Source organism: Panthera pardus, unplaced genomic scaffold (assembly GCF_024362965.1).
Source record: "Panthera pardus isolate Hobbes unplaced genomic scaffold, ASM2436296v1 HiC_scaffold_8, whole genome shotgun sequence".
Lineage (NCBI taxonomy): Eukaryota > Metazoa > Chordata > Mammalia > Carnivora > Felidae > Panthera > Panthera pardus.
In genome coordinates, this window is record NW_026527013.1 from 56,705,222 (window position 1) to 56,721,088 (window position 15,867).

Genomic DNA, 15,867 nt, shown 5'->3' on the forward strand with positions numbered 1-15,867 from the left:
CAGCAAGCTTCTCGGGACCCTGAGCAGCCAGCCAGTGAAACCTGAGGACTGCTTGTTTGGGGAGTGTGGGGGCTGCTTCTGGAGAAGGTGGGCTTGGTTACAAGCGTTGTCTTAATTGGCACGAGGACGTGGAAGGGAAAGCAATGAGTCCAAATTAATCCGTTTTCCTGTGAACATCTCCCACCACTCCGTGCCAAGGCGAGGCAGCCTTTGTAATTAACTGACTGGGCCTTTTCTCCCCCCAAACCCAAAATGGGAGCGTGCAATTTATTTTGTGTGCGAGGTGGTATGAAAATTGCCAAAGTTGGCAGATGAGGCTGGGATGTTGGTGGAGCTGGGTAAGCAGGGCTGAGCTGTCTGTCACCTCCAGGTCGGAATGGGGAGCTGGCTCCAAAGCAGGGACAGGGGCTGGGGCCACGGAGGTGCTGTGCCGAGGGCTGAGCAGGTGGCCTTGGGAGGAGAGCAGAAACTTCTTAGCACTGTGGATGGGAGTAGAGGCACTACAGTTCTGAAATCAAAGCCTTCTCCTCGTCCTACCCTGTGTCACCACGGACCAGACACTTAACTCTCCAAGCGTCAGAGTCCACGTGGGTTCAGCGGCCTTTACTGAGTGCCTGCCGTGTGTAGTGAACCCAAGTTCATCTGCCTGATGCGCATCAAGACCATCACTGAGACATGGAGTATAAAGCAAAGCAAGAGTTTATTCCAGAGGCAGGAGGGCGAGCCTCACATCCACCTCCCTAGAGGAGGAGAGTCAGGGGTACTTAGTGGCAAAGGAAAAAGGTCAGGGTACAAAGTTGCGGCCGCTAACCCTTTGGTTACCCTTTTCAGTCCCCAGGGTCTTTTGATCCGTCCTCATTCTTGTGGGTATTGGGACCACGACCTGGCCGCGGCCGTTACTTCCTGCTGAGGTGGGGTGAAGACTGGGGTTAGACAAGTGGAAACTTTGGGGTGGAAAGGAATGTTCTGCATTACCGGGATTTTTGTCCTTTGGTCAATAGTTCCTGGACCATGTTGTGTCTAGGGTTTTAGGGGTACTAGAGAACAACAGGTAGCATGTTGTACTCATGGCTTGATTCCCTTGGACCAGTTACCCCGAGTCGGAGGTTCAGGTCCGGCAGAGGCTCACTGGTCTGAGCCGGGTCCCTTTCGACCTCCTCCCTGCTGACAGGGTGTAGGGAACCTGTGGATTCTTGTCATTCAAGTGTGAATCCACGGCTCAATTCCCTGTAGTTTCGGGGGGAGTGGGGGGTCAACAGCACCTCTCAGGGTCTGACCTGTCCAGTGAGGCTGGAGCTGGTCCTCTGGGCTCCCGCTCTTCAGGTCTTTACTGACATCTTTAGTGACACCTTCGGATGTCACTAAGGGATTCAGGCAGCGTGAAGACACATCTGTGAGGTACATCAGCCTGCCGGAAGCAAACTCAGGCACTGGATGTACCTGATAGTATCCAAAACGCTGGTGGCAGCCCCGCCAGCAACTCCTAGGTCACGAAAAGGACATAGAAAGTCTTCCATATAACATTCCACAGGGGCTTAAACCAAGCCCTCTTCTAGGGACCACTCTTTCCCAAAGCAGGGCAGATGGCACGGGTTGTTCCCAAGTGAAGTGGGTTTCTTGGCAGAGCTTTGCCAAAGTTCATTTTTTTCCCTATTTCCACTGTCGCGGTGTCTCCAGGAAGCGTGTGATTTCCACTGAATGGCCAAGGCCTTGGACGCTGTGGTTGTCACTCCATTGTCACTCTGAATTATTAGCGGCAGTCCAAACCTAGAAATGATCTCGCTTAAAAGCATTTTGACAACTCCCGAGGCCTTCTCTGAACAGCAGGGAGGAACCTCAACCCCGTTGATAAAGGTGTCTGCAGATGCAAGCAAACCCCGAGAATTTCCCATTGTTCTTTGCATTCCGGGAAAGGCTGCCTGCCGGTCTTCCCCAGGTTTAGGGCCTCTCAGTTGTATACCCTTGAGAACTTGTGGGCACCCAGTCTTAGGATTGTTTTTAGCACAAGCGTTGCCTTTTGTAGCATTTCGCTGAAATCGGAGCCCGCAGTATACTTCTGGATCCACTGGAGAGTGGCATCTTTCCCATAACGGGTGCTTCGAGGAATGTGGCTAATTATTTCTTTCATCAGATGCTCTAGGGTAAGGATTCATTCTATTTCCAGCCAGTGTCAATGCCAGCACGGTGTCCAAACCCCCACTCCTTACTTAACTCCTCTTTGGTCCTCCAAGGGACGTTGGGGTTGATATGTAGTTAGGTCTATCTTTGGCACTAAAGCTCTTCCAGAGGGTCTTGGAGTCTTCGACGGGCTGCCAGCATGGTTCCCTTGGGCAGTCGGTCCACTTTGTGGCATCTTCCGCAGCAGACGATAGCTGATGGGTCACCACTGCACCCAGCTCTTCCTTGTCTTTGACCCGTGAAACTGTCCCCATCCGTGAACACGTCCACGTCTGGATGATCCGATGGCAGCTTGTCCAGTCGGGAAGGCTGCAATCAGCTTGCTCAGCTATCCATGTGTCTCTGGTGATCTTTCTGAGTGGCCCTTAGATCACCGGGCCACTTTTCTGTCACGTGTACCTCGGGTGGTCTGGCTTCGGTTTGCGGGGCTTCAGGGAAAAGCAGTTTTCGTTCTCAGTGCTTCCAGTCAACACAGTGGGAGAAAACTGGAAACCTTAGTTTGGAGAGTCAGGGTCAGACATTCAAGGAAACCAGAAGAATTCAGGACCCAGCCCAGGTGTATAGACAACCAACGAACCCTCAAAGACGGTTCATCGGAACTGTGATCTTACATTTTCACAGGTGTGTTACTGGAACAATCTCTCTCTCTGAAACCACCCTCATCTCCACCAAAGATCGCCAAATTAGGACACATTTGTTTGTAAAATTGTCCAGTTGAAGCTGGGCCTGTTTACACAAGCGCCATCACAACGGTGATTGGTCATATAGGTGTTTGGTTTTTTCAATCTGCTTCGCTGGAACTTTTCATAAGGAATGTCAGATTGAACTTTTAACAGCCTTGTCAGGCTCAAGAAGCCAAGCCAAATACTGGCCACCAGCCTTTGCCTGCCATGCCTATAGATGTGGGTGGCTCCCTCTCTTCTCGAGATCCCCCAAATACCCTGAGGTTCCTGCACCTGCCAGGAAGTGACAACCTTCCTTATTCACCTGGTAGGGCTGCTGGAAACTTTGTAAGCAAGGTACGAGGCAAGTTTTCCAAGGGGCTTCATTGGCTAGGAAAGTCAACCTTAATTAGTTCCTTAAAGCTCTCTGATTGTAGCTGAGTCTAGGCATATCTCCCTCAACTGTGACATTCCAGTCAAAGCCTTGGCAACATGACCAATGTTTCCAGTGGCGTCCTGTTGCAAGGAGAACGGATTCGTATCGAACTTCTGCAAATAAATACACTGCCATGAAGAAACGAGAATACTCCCTGAGAGTTTTGAATTCTGGTGGTACCAGGTAGGGAGAAAGGGATAAATGTTTCCTATCTGTTTATGAAGAACTTATTTACCAAACGTCTACCAAATGTCATAGGCAGACTTAAATTTAGAAGAGCAAACATTAGAGGACCAGCAATGTTTACACAAGTGTCTGTTTGAAAGCAGTTTCCCCATTAGTTCTGGGAATTCTTACTAAGCTTAGCTTTATGATCCTGAAGGGATCAGAGGGCTAGCTGTATTTGTCAATGCAGTGCAGCTGGCAAGGAGATTCTGTGACACACGATACTTCAGTAGTTAGTATTACAAGCGATGACGCTATACCAGGACATATCAAAACCTTAGGAATCTTATAAAATCTCTAGGACACTTAGAGCAATCACCCATACAACAAAGCCTAAGAAGGTTCCTCATCGCTTATTTGATGATGCCTCCCATGTCATTTGACACACCAGGGAATAAGCCTAATTCGTCAAAAAGACTTCCATTCACAAGCTGGGTTTTTGGAAGTTGGTGAAATACCAGAAGGTTTCAAAACACGTGCCTAAATAGGATTACAGATCGTTACAAAACGGGATACTTATTTAGCCAGGATGGCAAGAAGAGATTCTCAAGGTAAATGCAGACAGCAAGGCAAATGGAGCTGTGAGCAAACCTTAGCTCTCTTAACACTGAGCAGATTCAACTTTCTTAAGTAAGCAAAGACCTGACAAAGACAAGACATAGAAACTTTGTTTTTCTAGGCAGATTAAAGGTAAAGAAAAACCTCTGTTGATAATTTAGACCCATCATCTAAGAAGCCTCTGTCACATTAACAGCGAGAAAACCCAAATTCCAGTCTTATACCGCTGTACTTTGGATATTAAAACTCATTCGTTGCAACGAGATGAATTTTTAAAAAGATATGCAGTCCCTTCTTTCTTCCTCCGTGTCACCTCCCACGTTGATACATACTTATTTGGACAAGGACATCCAGGGCACTGCATGGGTCTGAGTTCTTGTGACGGGTGTTGGGATGTGCTGACCAGAATCTCCGGCAGGAACCAAGGTCTCCCAGCCATAGCAATGCTGCCTACAGCCTTCGACGCTCAGACATCATCAGGGATCGCCGTGACTGTAGACAGCGGCCTTGCCAAGGGCATTGCCCGCTGCCCGAGGTGGTCACATCCAAAGACGCTTACGAAGAGCCAGCCCCTTTCACCTAAGTTTGGATGCTTCCGAAGGGCAGTCCAACTTTCGGGACTGCTCAGAGAGTCGGCTAAGGCTTCCGTTGAAGTGTCACTGCTCAACTTCTGCCTGACATCGTTCTCTGCCTCCCCCTTCTCTTCCCCGGGGGTCGATCGCTGCCCTCATAAACTTGTTTCTTACATGCGAAACTCCAGAATCTCGGTCCCGACCATGCATAGCATTTCTTTTGAAAGATTCCCTTCTCGCAAACCTTCTGCAATTTTCCCTTTCGCATTCCTTCAGATTTTGTCCTACGTTTTCCCCTCTTTATTTTTTTTTTAAATTTTGTTTGAGAGAGAGAGAGCACAAGCGGGGGAGGGGGGGAGAGAGAGACACAGAGAGACACAGAGAATCTCAAGCAGGCTCCACTTGGAGCCTGACACGGGGCTCAATCCCACAACTCTGGGATTATGACTTGCGCAGAGGTCAGGAGTGGGATACTCAACAGACTGAGCCACCCAGGTACCCCAAGTTTTCCCTCTTTGAATAACCAGTCTCACTTTCATTAAATACAGAATTTTTCCCCTTATTTTTTCAAGTAGCCTTAATTACATTTATTAAAATTATTTACATCTGTCTGTCTGTCCTTCACTTGCCCATAAAGCTTCAGAAGCCATTGGACAGGGCTCTAACGTCTTTTTCTTTTCCATCACATTTTGTGACAGTCACAATGCCAACAGCTGGTTTGACTTACAGTAAACACAAGCAGAGTGAAACTATCATATTTAATGTTGGCAATTCTAAAGACTTATGTCCATTTTAACTAAACGAACAACGTTACATTAGCTTTCATACCAAATATTATCCAAGATCACTTGAACTTGAAAGACACCTGGGGTTAGTTTCTATCTTTCTGAGTTTTAGAACGTCCAGTTCTTTTTTTTCTTTTAATTGTTTTAATGTTTATTTACTTTTGAGAGAGAGAGAGAGACAGAGAGAGAGCGTGAATGGGGGAGGATTAGAGAGAGAGGGAGACACAGAATCTCAAGCAGGCTCCAGGCTCTGAGCCCTCAGCACAGAGCCCTACGTGGGGCTCGAACCCACAGACCACAAGATCATGACCTGGGCTGAAGTCAGACGCTTAACCGACCGAGCCACCCAGGCACCCCTAGAACACCCAGTTCTTACAAGCACTTGCCTTCAAACCAGCTAAGTAGAGCACTTTTACAAATTAATTTTCACAACCACCACCCGGAGGTAGAGAAACTATCTCACATTTACAACATACATAGACACACGTACCATTCCACAAACAGGGTGCAAGCAAAACCTTAAAGGCCCAGTTTCCTAATATCTCCCTTTTACAAAACACAGCTAAGTGCAAGATGGTCTTACCATTTATGGATCCCTTCATCAGTCGTCTTTCTCAGGAGTCTGATGAATATTGTGGTGGAGCAGAGTTGCCAAAAACAAACGATGGCCTCGTTTGGGAGACTCCAGCCCGTAGGGCTGGATGTGCAGATAGATTGTCCTTTCCCAGCGTCCAACGAGGACATGGCCTGTTGTATTCAAAGATGCCCAAAGCGGTCCAAGCAGCTGACAGACCAATTGAAGCCCAGGTTACCTCCGTGAATTTTCCCCTCCCCACCCCACCCCCTGCCCCGCTTCAGCTGTGTCCAGTCTGCGGTGTGGCCCATCCGTTGTGGACGGAAGGTCTCAGAAGAGGTCCATAGATGTTCAGCCTGATTCTGGAGACACTACTGGTCCTCTCTTTCCACAGACAAGAGAAAGGTCTCTTTTGTCGCTGAGAAAATAACTCATGTGGCTGGATATTTTCGAAAACTCCTCTGGTGACTGTCTGGAATGTGGCCCAGAGATATTTAGGGTGCATCAAAGCAATGCCAGCCTGATAGAATTAGTTAGGAAGTGTTCTTTCTCCTGAATTTTTTGGAAGAGTTTGAGAAGATTGGTGTCAATTCTTCCAATGTTTGGTAGAATTCACCAGTGAGGCTGTCAGATCCGGGGCTTTTTTTTGTCAAGTGGTCTTCGATTACAGCCTCAATCTCCTCCCTAGTTATGTACGAATCTCTTCCGATTTTCTCTTTCTTTGTGATTTAGTCTTGGTAGGTTTTCTAGGTCTAGAGATTTGTCCATTGTATCTGGATTCTCCAATGAGCTGGACTACACTTGTTGATAGCACTCTAACCCTTTCGACGTCTGTAAGGAGTAGAAAGACCCTCTGTTTCATTTATCTCTGTTCTAATCTTTATTATTTCCTTCCCTTTGCTACCTTTGGCTTTTTCTAGTTTCTTAAGTTGCACGTCTATGGTGTTGATTTAAGATCTGTCTTGATGTTTACTGTGAGCGTTTACAGCTATAAATTTCCCCCTCACCACTGCTTTGTTGTTTTCCAGGAGTTTTGACGCGTCGTGTTTCATTTCCCTTCACCTCTACGTATTTTCGCATTCCACTGTGATTTCTTCTTCGACACATTGGTTCTTTGAGAGTGTGTTTTCAGTTTTCACAGCTTTTTAAATTTTCCACTCTTCCTTCTGTTACCGATTTCTGACTTCATCTTCTTGTGGTTGGAAAAGATACTTTGTATGATATCTATCTTGTAAAATCTACTGAGACTTAACTCGTGACCTAATGCAAAGTCTGTCTCAGAGAAGGTCCCTCGTGCCGTTATTGTTGGGTGGGGTCCCGTGCCCGCCTGTTAGATCTGGCTGGGCTATCGTGTTCTTCAAATCCTCTGTGTCCTTACTTACCTTCTGTCTGGTTGTTCTGTCCATTATTGACAGTGGGATATTGAAGGCTCCAATGATTATTATAGAACTATTTTTCCCTTCAGTTCTGTCGATAATGGCCTCTCATTATGTGGGTAAATGTTTATCATTTTTTCTTCTTGCTGTACTGAACCTCTTAATTCCTATAAAATGTCCTTCTTTGTCTCTTGTAACATTTTCTGATTGAACGTCTGTTTTGTCTGGTATTATTACAGCCACTCCACCCTTTCTTTTGGTTACTATTTGCATGGATTATCTTTTTCCTTCCTTTCATGTTCAACTTTTTTGTGTCTTTGGATCTGAGTCCCTTGTAGGTAACAGATAGTTGGATCCTATGTTTTTATCCATTTCACTAATCTGTTTAATCTGCTTACATTTAAAGTCATTACTGATAAGGAAGGAATTCCTTCTGTGGTTTGCCCTCTGTTTTCTATATGCCTTAATTGCTTTCTGTCTCAAATTTTCTGCATGACTATCTTCTTTTGCATTTAGTTGATTTTTTTTGTAGTGAAACATTTTAATTCCCTTCTCATTTCCTTTTGTGTATGTTCTGTGGCGTGTGTGTGTGTGTGTGTGTGTGTGTGTGTGTGGTTGTGTGTGGTTACCATGGGATTGCTTTTAACATCCTAAAGTTACAACATTGTAATGTCAATTTATACCAGCTTAACCTCAATAACACATGAAAACTCAGCTACTTTACAGCCCTGACCCCACCTTCTTTCAGTTGTTAATGTCACAAAATTACATCTTTATGCATCTTGTGTCCAAAAGCATAGATGAATAATTAGGTTTTTAAATATATCAGTCTCTTAACATAGAGAACAAAAAGTAGAGCTACAGACCAAAGTCATAACAGTACTAGCGTTCATAATTGTCTGTCTGCTTACTTTTACCGGAGATTATTTCTTCAGAAGGCTTCGAGTTACTTGTTCAGTGCCCTTTCATTTCAACCTGAAGGACCCCCTTCACTGCAGGGCCGGTCTAGTCATCAGGGCAAGGCTTTCATCTTTGGTCGATCTGGGAATGTCTTCATTTCTTCCTCATTTTTGAAGGACAGTTTTCCCAAATGTAGGATTCTTGGTTGACAGCTTTTTTCCTTCAATGCTTTCAACACATCAACCCATGCCTTCTAGCCTCCAAGGTTTCTGATGAGAAATCTCCTCACAACCTTATCAGTGAAAATATGATGAAAAGCAATGTTCCTCTGAGCTTTATAGATGTTAATAATGAGCCTTATCGTGTTTTACACAACACAACATTTCCTTATACGTTGTAGCACCATTTTGAGACCAGGAACTGAGTATTTTAAGTGTAGACATTACGAGGTCTATACAAGCCAAAATTACAGTTTTCTAAACTTGAAGTGAAAAGGCCACTGAACCATCTTACAGATTTTGATTTCTAACAAAGTAAATATCAATCTTGAAAAGCCCACACAAACAAACAAAAAGCCCATTGGGGGGTCTTTTTTTTTTATTGAATAAAGGGGTTTTGGGAATAAAAAGTGAGGAAACCACTGTGGTCTCAGACATCCCCAGCCATGATTGCATAATTGGCCCATTTCTTGCTGTGCCCTCACAAAGCCCCATGGTGAAGTCATGGCAAGACCTGTCTATATAAGGCCCTGGCTCGGCTGGGTGTTTGGTCTTACAGCCCAGGAAGCTTTGGTGACCTGTCGGCTTTTGACCCTAGCTAGTTTGATTTCGACTTCTCTTTTTTCATTTTGTTTATTTTTTTACTTTCATTTTTCTTTTTTCTCTATTCCTTTTCTCTCCCAATTTTTTTTTTTGCCTTTTTCTGTTTTTACTTTTTTCTTTTTTTCTCCTTTTTTAGTTTTTCTTTTTCTCAATTTTTCTTCGTTTCCTCCCTTCATTTTCTTTGTGTGTGTGTGTGTGTGTGTGTGTGTGAGTGTGTGTGTGCGCGTGCGCGTGTGTGTTTTTCATTTGTTTTTTTTGTGTGTTAGCGTTTTAGTACAGTTAGTATAGTTCATATTGTTAGTATAGTTCATATTGTTAGTATAGTTCATAAGCATAGTATTGTTAGTATTGGCAAATTTTGGAGGTTGGTATTGTTGGTTAGCATAGTCCGTGTAATTAGCATTATTTAACGTTAGTATAGTTAGTAGGTCACCATGCTTCAGGGGCGTAAGGCCATTACCACTGGTGAGGAGGACTTCTGTATTTACGAGATCCCCGAGATCACCAGTGAGGGCAGCGTCCCCCCCAGGAAGCAGTCTGATGTGACGTTCATCAAGAAAACCCAGAAGGACCCCGCTGGCCTCCAGGGACTTTGTCGTGAAGCCCAGAATATGAAGACCTCAAGTCACCCAAGTGTTGTCAAGTCACTTGAGGTGATCAACACCAAGGAAACATTGGTTCTCCTTTCAGAATACGTAAGCAGAGACAACCTGCGTGACGATTTTACGCACCGTGGCCAAGTGACGGAGGAGGTTCCAGACAAATTCTGCCAGCTGTTATCGGTGGTGGAGTACTGCCACCAACAAGGGATGATAGGCGGGTATCTAAAGCTAGAGACACTGCTTTTTCAAAAGAAGCTGAAGGTAAAACTCACAGGGGTTGGACTGAGCATCCAGTTTGCTGGCTACAAACTCCACACTTTCTGGGACAGCCCCCCTTATTCTGCCCCGCGACTCTTCCTGCAGCAAAGGGAGGACACCCCTTCCGCAAACGCTTGGAGCCTGGGGGTGGTTTGGTACTGCTTGGCCACCGGGTTGGAGCCGTTTGAGGGGGAAGTCTTCTGGGACGCGGAACGAAATATCGAAAACAGGGAACACAGTGCTCTGGTTTTCATGTCCCTGGAGAGTGAAAACATGTGGTACACGTTGACAACTATCCAGCCCACGATCAGGACACCAAGAAGAATCTGCTGCTGGGGCCCCATCCCAACCTGTTCCAGCACAGGCCTGTCCTCAGAGCAGAGTAGTCTGACCTCTGAAGGGACTACCATAGTGACCACGATTAGCGGGCCCAGATTCAACTCGCCAGCCACAAACTCCGACACCAGCAGTGAATACAGGCAGCCAGGGAGGATGTCCCTAGAGCCAAAAAATCAGGTTCTCAAACATCTCAATAAATTAAAAAATGTATTTAAAAAAAATAATAAAATACAACCCCCAAAAAATGCAAATAAATGAGAGCCATAAGAGAGCCACGTGTCCGTGCCTTTATTTTATTTTGTTTTTTAACTTTAAAGGAAAAATGTTTGTTTTGAAAGAGAAGGGACAGTGCGAGTGGGGAGGGACAGAGAGAGAACCCCAAGTCTACTCTGTGCTATCAGCTCGGAGCCCGACGCAGGGCTCCAGCTCACAAAACTGTGATATGGCGACCTGAGCAAGACCAAGAGTGGGACGCTTGAGCCACTGAGGCCCACCCAGGAGCCCCATCCCTGCTTTTTAAGTGCAGGGAACGATGCTGAGCTCCAGGAAGCCCGGGGACATGGCACAGGAGATTGGCCAGGGCGACGGGTGGGACCAGATCCAGAACAGCTTCACAGGCTGGAGGAGTGTCGGTGGGATAGTGACCTGCTGGATGTGGAGTTGTAGGAAGCACAAGGTGGAGGGCCACACCATCATGGTGAGGCCCTTCCTTTTTGCTGACTCCATGAGCCACAGCCCTTCCCCGATCCAAGTTCCAGCCATCTGGGGCAGGGCGGCGGGGGGGGTCTTCTGGGAGGCGCCAGGACAAATACCGAGCGGGGAATGCAACTATGTTCTAGTATTTGCGACCCTCAAATGAGACAACCTTTGGAGGAAATTGATGAGCGTCCACCCAAGCAAGAGAGCAGAGTTCAAAGCCGTTATGAAGGACCGATGGGAAAATAAAGGGCAGGAGGAAGGACTCAGTCCTTATGTGGAGCCAGGCCATGACACCGAGGACCCCCCGGCTGCCTCAGATAATGACAGAGCAGAAGGCAAAATGTCCAGGCAGTCTCCCTGCCAGCCCAGAGACCAGCCCTCTCCTGGAGCCTCATTCCAGCCTTCTGCAGCTCCAGCATATTCTCAAAGCAGAGCCTTTTGACTTCTGTAGGAACCAGCATCATGAGAACCATTAGCCCGGCCAGGTGTGACCCATTCACCACAGACTCAGACACACACGGCGAACGCTGGGAGCCAGGGAGCACGTCCCTAGAGCCAGAAAACCGCTGTGTAGAAACTGCATACAGATTGAAAAAAAAGATTTTTCAAAACAATAAAATAAAACCCAAATGAGAGAGCCACGGCTCCATGCCTCCATTTTATTTTGTTTTGTTTTGTTTCATTTTCGAAGTTTAAAGCAACTTCAATAAATACTTGTTTTGAAAGAGAGGGACAGTGCGAGTGCTGGAGGGGCAGAGAGAGAACCCAAGCAGCCTCTGTGCTATCAGCTCAGAGCCCGATGTGGGGCTCCAACTCACAAAACTGTGAGATCACGACCTGAGCAAAACCACGCGTGGGATGCCGAGGGACTGAGGCCCACCCAGGTTCCCCGTCCCTGCATTTTAAGTGCAGCGAAAGATGCTGAGCTCCAGGAAGCCCCGGGACAGGTGCAGGACACTGGCCAGGAATCGGACCCAAACCCACGCGGGTGTGTGTGATGCAACGTGGGTGCACCGTGTGGACACGGTGGCCCGGGCAAGCAGATACGGTCCCGTGGACAACGGGAATGTGCACACCCCTCAGAGTTCTCTGCAGTGAGGCCACCCTAGCTGCGGGTCTGTCCTTCTGTCCGCAGCTGGGTGAAGCTTTAGAGACTGGGCTGCTTTTCCTGAGGCATCTCTCTCCTCCCCTGCTCTTGTGTTTTTTGTGTGGGGAGGAGGGAGGCCGTTATTCCAAATCTCGTAATGAAGTTGATGCCGCAGAAAGGTGTATCACAGATACTCTGTTTGCATTCTCGCCGCACAGAATTGGGGCCGCGCATGTCCCGGTCGGAGGAGTGTGGAGTGATGCAGTCCTAGGGAATTCACCAGAACAACTAAATGGAAAAATCACCCAAGGGACTTGTCGTGGGAGTATTGCAGGGCAGAAATGCAGACCTTGGAGGCGCCTGGGTGGCTCAGTCGGTGAGTGGCCGACTTCGGCTCAGGTCCCGATCTTGCAGTTCCTGGGTCCGAGTTCCTCATCGGGCCCTGCGCTGACGGCTTGGAGCCCAGATCCTGTGTCTCCCTCTCTCTCTGCCCCTCCCCAGCTCTCACTCTGTCTCTGTCTCTCTCAAAAATAAAGAAATGTTATAACAAATTTTTTTTTTACAGAAATGAAGAGATTGTGGGGCGCCTGGGTGGCTCAGTTGTTTAAGTGTCACAATTTAGCTCAGGTCGTGACCTTGCAGTTTGTGGGTTCGAGCCCCACGTCGGGCTCTGTGCTGACAGCTCGGACCCTGGAGCCTGCTTCGGTTCTGTCTCTCCCCCTCTCTCTGTCCCTCCCATGCTCATGCTCTGTCTCTCTCTGTCTCTCAAAAATAAATAAACATTAAAAAAATTAAAAAAAAAAAAAAGAAAGCAATGTAGAGATTGTATCCTACCTTCCTACACTAACATTGCCCCACATTTTCAGAAGGGCCAAGGGGAACATTTAGGTCCTGTGGCCTGTGTTGCTTATGACCAAGAGTTCACAACAGGGTAACAAAGTCCTGAGAACCAGCCTGTGTGGGAGTGGAAATGGCGTGGGGGTGGGCCCCCAAAGTAGCTTAGGGGTCCCAAACGTTGCAGCTGAGTCTCCACTGTAATGTAGGAGTCTAGCTTTTCCATGTCCCGCATGGGGAGGGATCCCCCCCACCCCACCCCACCACAGGAACCTGGAGGGTTTTCACACCAAAGGAAGCTGTGCACATACAGGACAGAGGTGGGGGAGGCAGGCAGGGGTGGGCGTTTGGAGCAGCACCCCTTATTTCCAGGACCATGCCCACTAGTGCATTTTGCTCTGCATCCCCAGACTTGAATGTCCCCTAGCTCAGGGCCTGGGAAGCAGTCTGCTGGGAGCATGGGATGCTCCACCAATGAGACTTTCTCCTGTGAGCTCAGGGCCCCTGGCTGCCTCTGGTCTCCTTAGTCCAAGCGGGTTCTCGGGGACAGTCTTCATGTTCTAAAGAGTGGGGACCAACGTGACGACTTCCGCGACTCAAGACACCTTTGGCTGCAGGTGCACAGTGGGCTCTGGGTGGGGAGCTTCAGAGACAGTCATCGCGTCCCTCAGTGATTTGACACCCCTGGTGGGTTCTCACCTGCTTCCTGAATTATGAAATTACTTCATGCAGCTTGTGTGATGAACAGTCTCTCGTAAAACATGAACTCAGGGTAGAGAGTGGTCAGTGCCGAGAGAGGACATTAAAGGGGATGTGGCAGACGTGTCCATGTGGCTCCCGGTGGCATTATCCACTACTCGGAGTAACCAGACACCGGACTTTGAACTGCGCGTGTGGCCGCCCAAGACCCTAGGGTTCCCGGCATCCTCTGCGGCAGGGCCAGTTGAGTGACCAGACTCTCCCCGCTGGATGGGACGGGAAGCGATTTGTCCTTCTGGGGTGTCTCCTAGCAGAGAACCAGGCCCTTTCTGCTTCTCTCCCTGTCCTGCTGCTGGGAACGCAAACTCCCACCCTGGCCCCAGGGCGGCTCCTCTGGGATGACAGGGCTTTGGGGAGAGGAGCTTCCTGGGGCAGCCCTGCCAGGCCAGCCCTGGACCGTCTGCCTGTAGACTGAGCCGGAGAGAGATGCAAACTCATGCGGGGCACCTCCGTGACAGCAGCTGAACCTTGTCGTAACCAGGACAGCAGTCTTGGGGCAGACTTTTCCGTGTGCTTCCTTTGGGCCAGGCTGCTCCCAGAACCACAGCCCTCCGAAATTCTCAGCCCTTCCTTCCGTGGGGTGAACAGCCAAGCTCGGCTCTAGCCCTCCCCTCTTCAGGGGCTTCCCTGGAAATACAAGAGGCTCCACGCTCCCAACGTAAGGAGTCCACCTCGTATCTTCAGGGACTTCATCCTCTTCCCTCCCACACCGTGCATTCCCACCCTCCGCCAGAGAGGTAGCTGGCTTTGAAATAGGCTGTGCTGACTCTCGCCCCGCTAATAGCTGCGAATTCTAATTAAATAACTCTGGGAACAGGCCGTCTCGCGCACGGTGTAACTTGATTATTGCTCAAAAGATGAGTTTGGAGCTGACAAGTTCCCTGCAAAGCTGACAAGCTTAAAAGCTGAATTTGACAAACCGACCAAACAGCAAGCACGGTAGGAAGGTGGAGCCCGGGACTTGGGGACGACTGGGCCTGAGCTCTCAGTCTGGGGAGACAGATACCAAGGACTTCACAGGTGCCTGGTCTGCTCAGGGTCATTTCCTATACGCCCTCCGCTCTTACGGAACCTGCATCTTATGGGGGGGAAGGACTTCTAATAACATTAACTTTGCTGAAGATGTCATGACAACGTATACAGTCCATTTGTTTGTTACTCTTAATTGTCTGCAAAGGGTCTGGTAGTGCCGCTTTAAAATAAAGTGTGTCTAGAGAAAATCTGAGGTTCAGTAAGGCCTACAGATCAGGAGACGATGCCTTTGAGAAGAGTTTGTTACTCACGGTTCCCAGGAGGAAGGGGCACGCCACACTGTGCAGGGCCACGTGAAGAAACCCCAGGAGGAGGGACAATTATGACAGGCGCCTTACTTGTGGTTTCTGCAGGAGGGAACGAGCAAGGCAGGTGACACGCTTAGGATTGGCTAGTGTGGATAATTTCAGGACCCTGGGGCCTGGGTGGGAGCTGTCCCGAATGATCTGGTACCTGGCCCGGGGGTGATTACGCCAGGTAGACAGTGGCCCGGAGTCGGAGAGTCTGACAGCCTGAAAGGAGGTGGGGGGGTGTGGGCTCTGCGTTGGTCGTTTCTATTTGGCGAGTGGGCCCCTAGAAGGAGGATTCTTCCTGGGGGCGGGAGGGGGTGGTGACAAGCCAGAGAGGTCAAGTCAAAGTGACTCAGCACGCGACCTGTCAGGCAGACAGACGCACGCACACTGGCCTCATCTTACGTGTCACCTTCTCGGAGGAACCATCCCCGCCTACCCAACCCCCAGTCACAGCGTCCCCCACCCCTAGTCTCCCTTGCCAGTACCAACTTCATCCCTTCGGGGCATTCAGGGCTCCACCCCTGCTCAAGCACCCAGGCACGGCTCCCCCATCCGGAGGAAGAGTCCTCATGCACAAGGGCACCAGGTCCTGTGCAATCTCTTCTCCCATGATTGTTCCCCCATGCCCCAGCCGTGGCTGGCCCCCAGCCTCTTCCAGCCCCACCCTGGCACTTCTGAGCCTCCTGACTCCTGCCTTTCCTCTGCCGCGCATGCCCCTTCTAACACAGTGTGCTCACTGTCTGCCCTCCACGGTGTCTTTGCCTCAGGAGCAGGGCACAGAGGTATCTGGGGGTTGTTGTTTGTTTGTTTGTTTGCTTGTTTTGTCTCATTCATTGCTGTGTCTACACCTAGGTCGGTGCCAGGCACACGTAGGGGG

General features: G+C 48.7%; 1 protein-coding gene and 1 long non-coding RNA gene across 5 annotated transcripts in view; one reads left to right on the top strand and one right to left on the bottom strand.

Moving 5' to 3' along the window:
- IQSEC1 (IQ motif and Sec7 domain ArfGEF 1) overlaps positions 1–15,867 on the top strand; it is a 425,063-nt gene that overhangs the window by 139,334 nt on the left and 269,862 nt on the right. The gene's annotated exons all lie outside the window — the stretch shown is intronic.
- LOC109261542 (uncharacterized) lies at positions 682–6,230 on the bottom strand. The gene is made up of 2 exons (XR_008420195.1): positions 6,000–6,230; positions 682–2,671 (listed from the first exon to the last, which is right to left on the bottom strand). It is a non-coding gene; the product is annotated as an uncharacterized LOC109261542 (long non-coding RNA).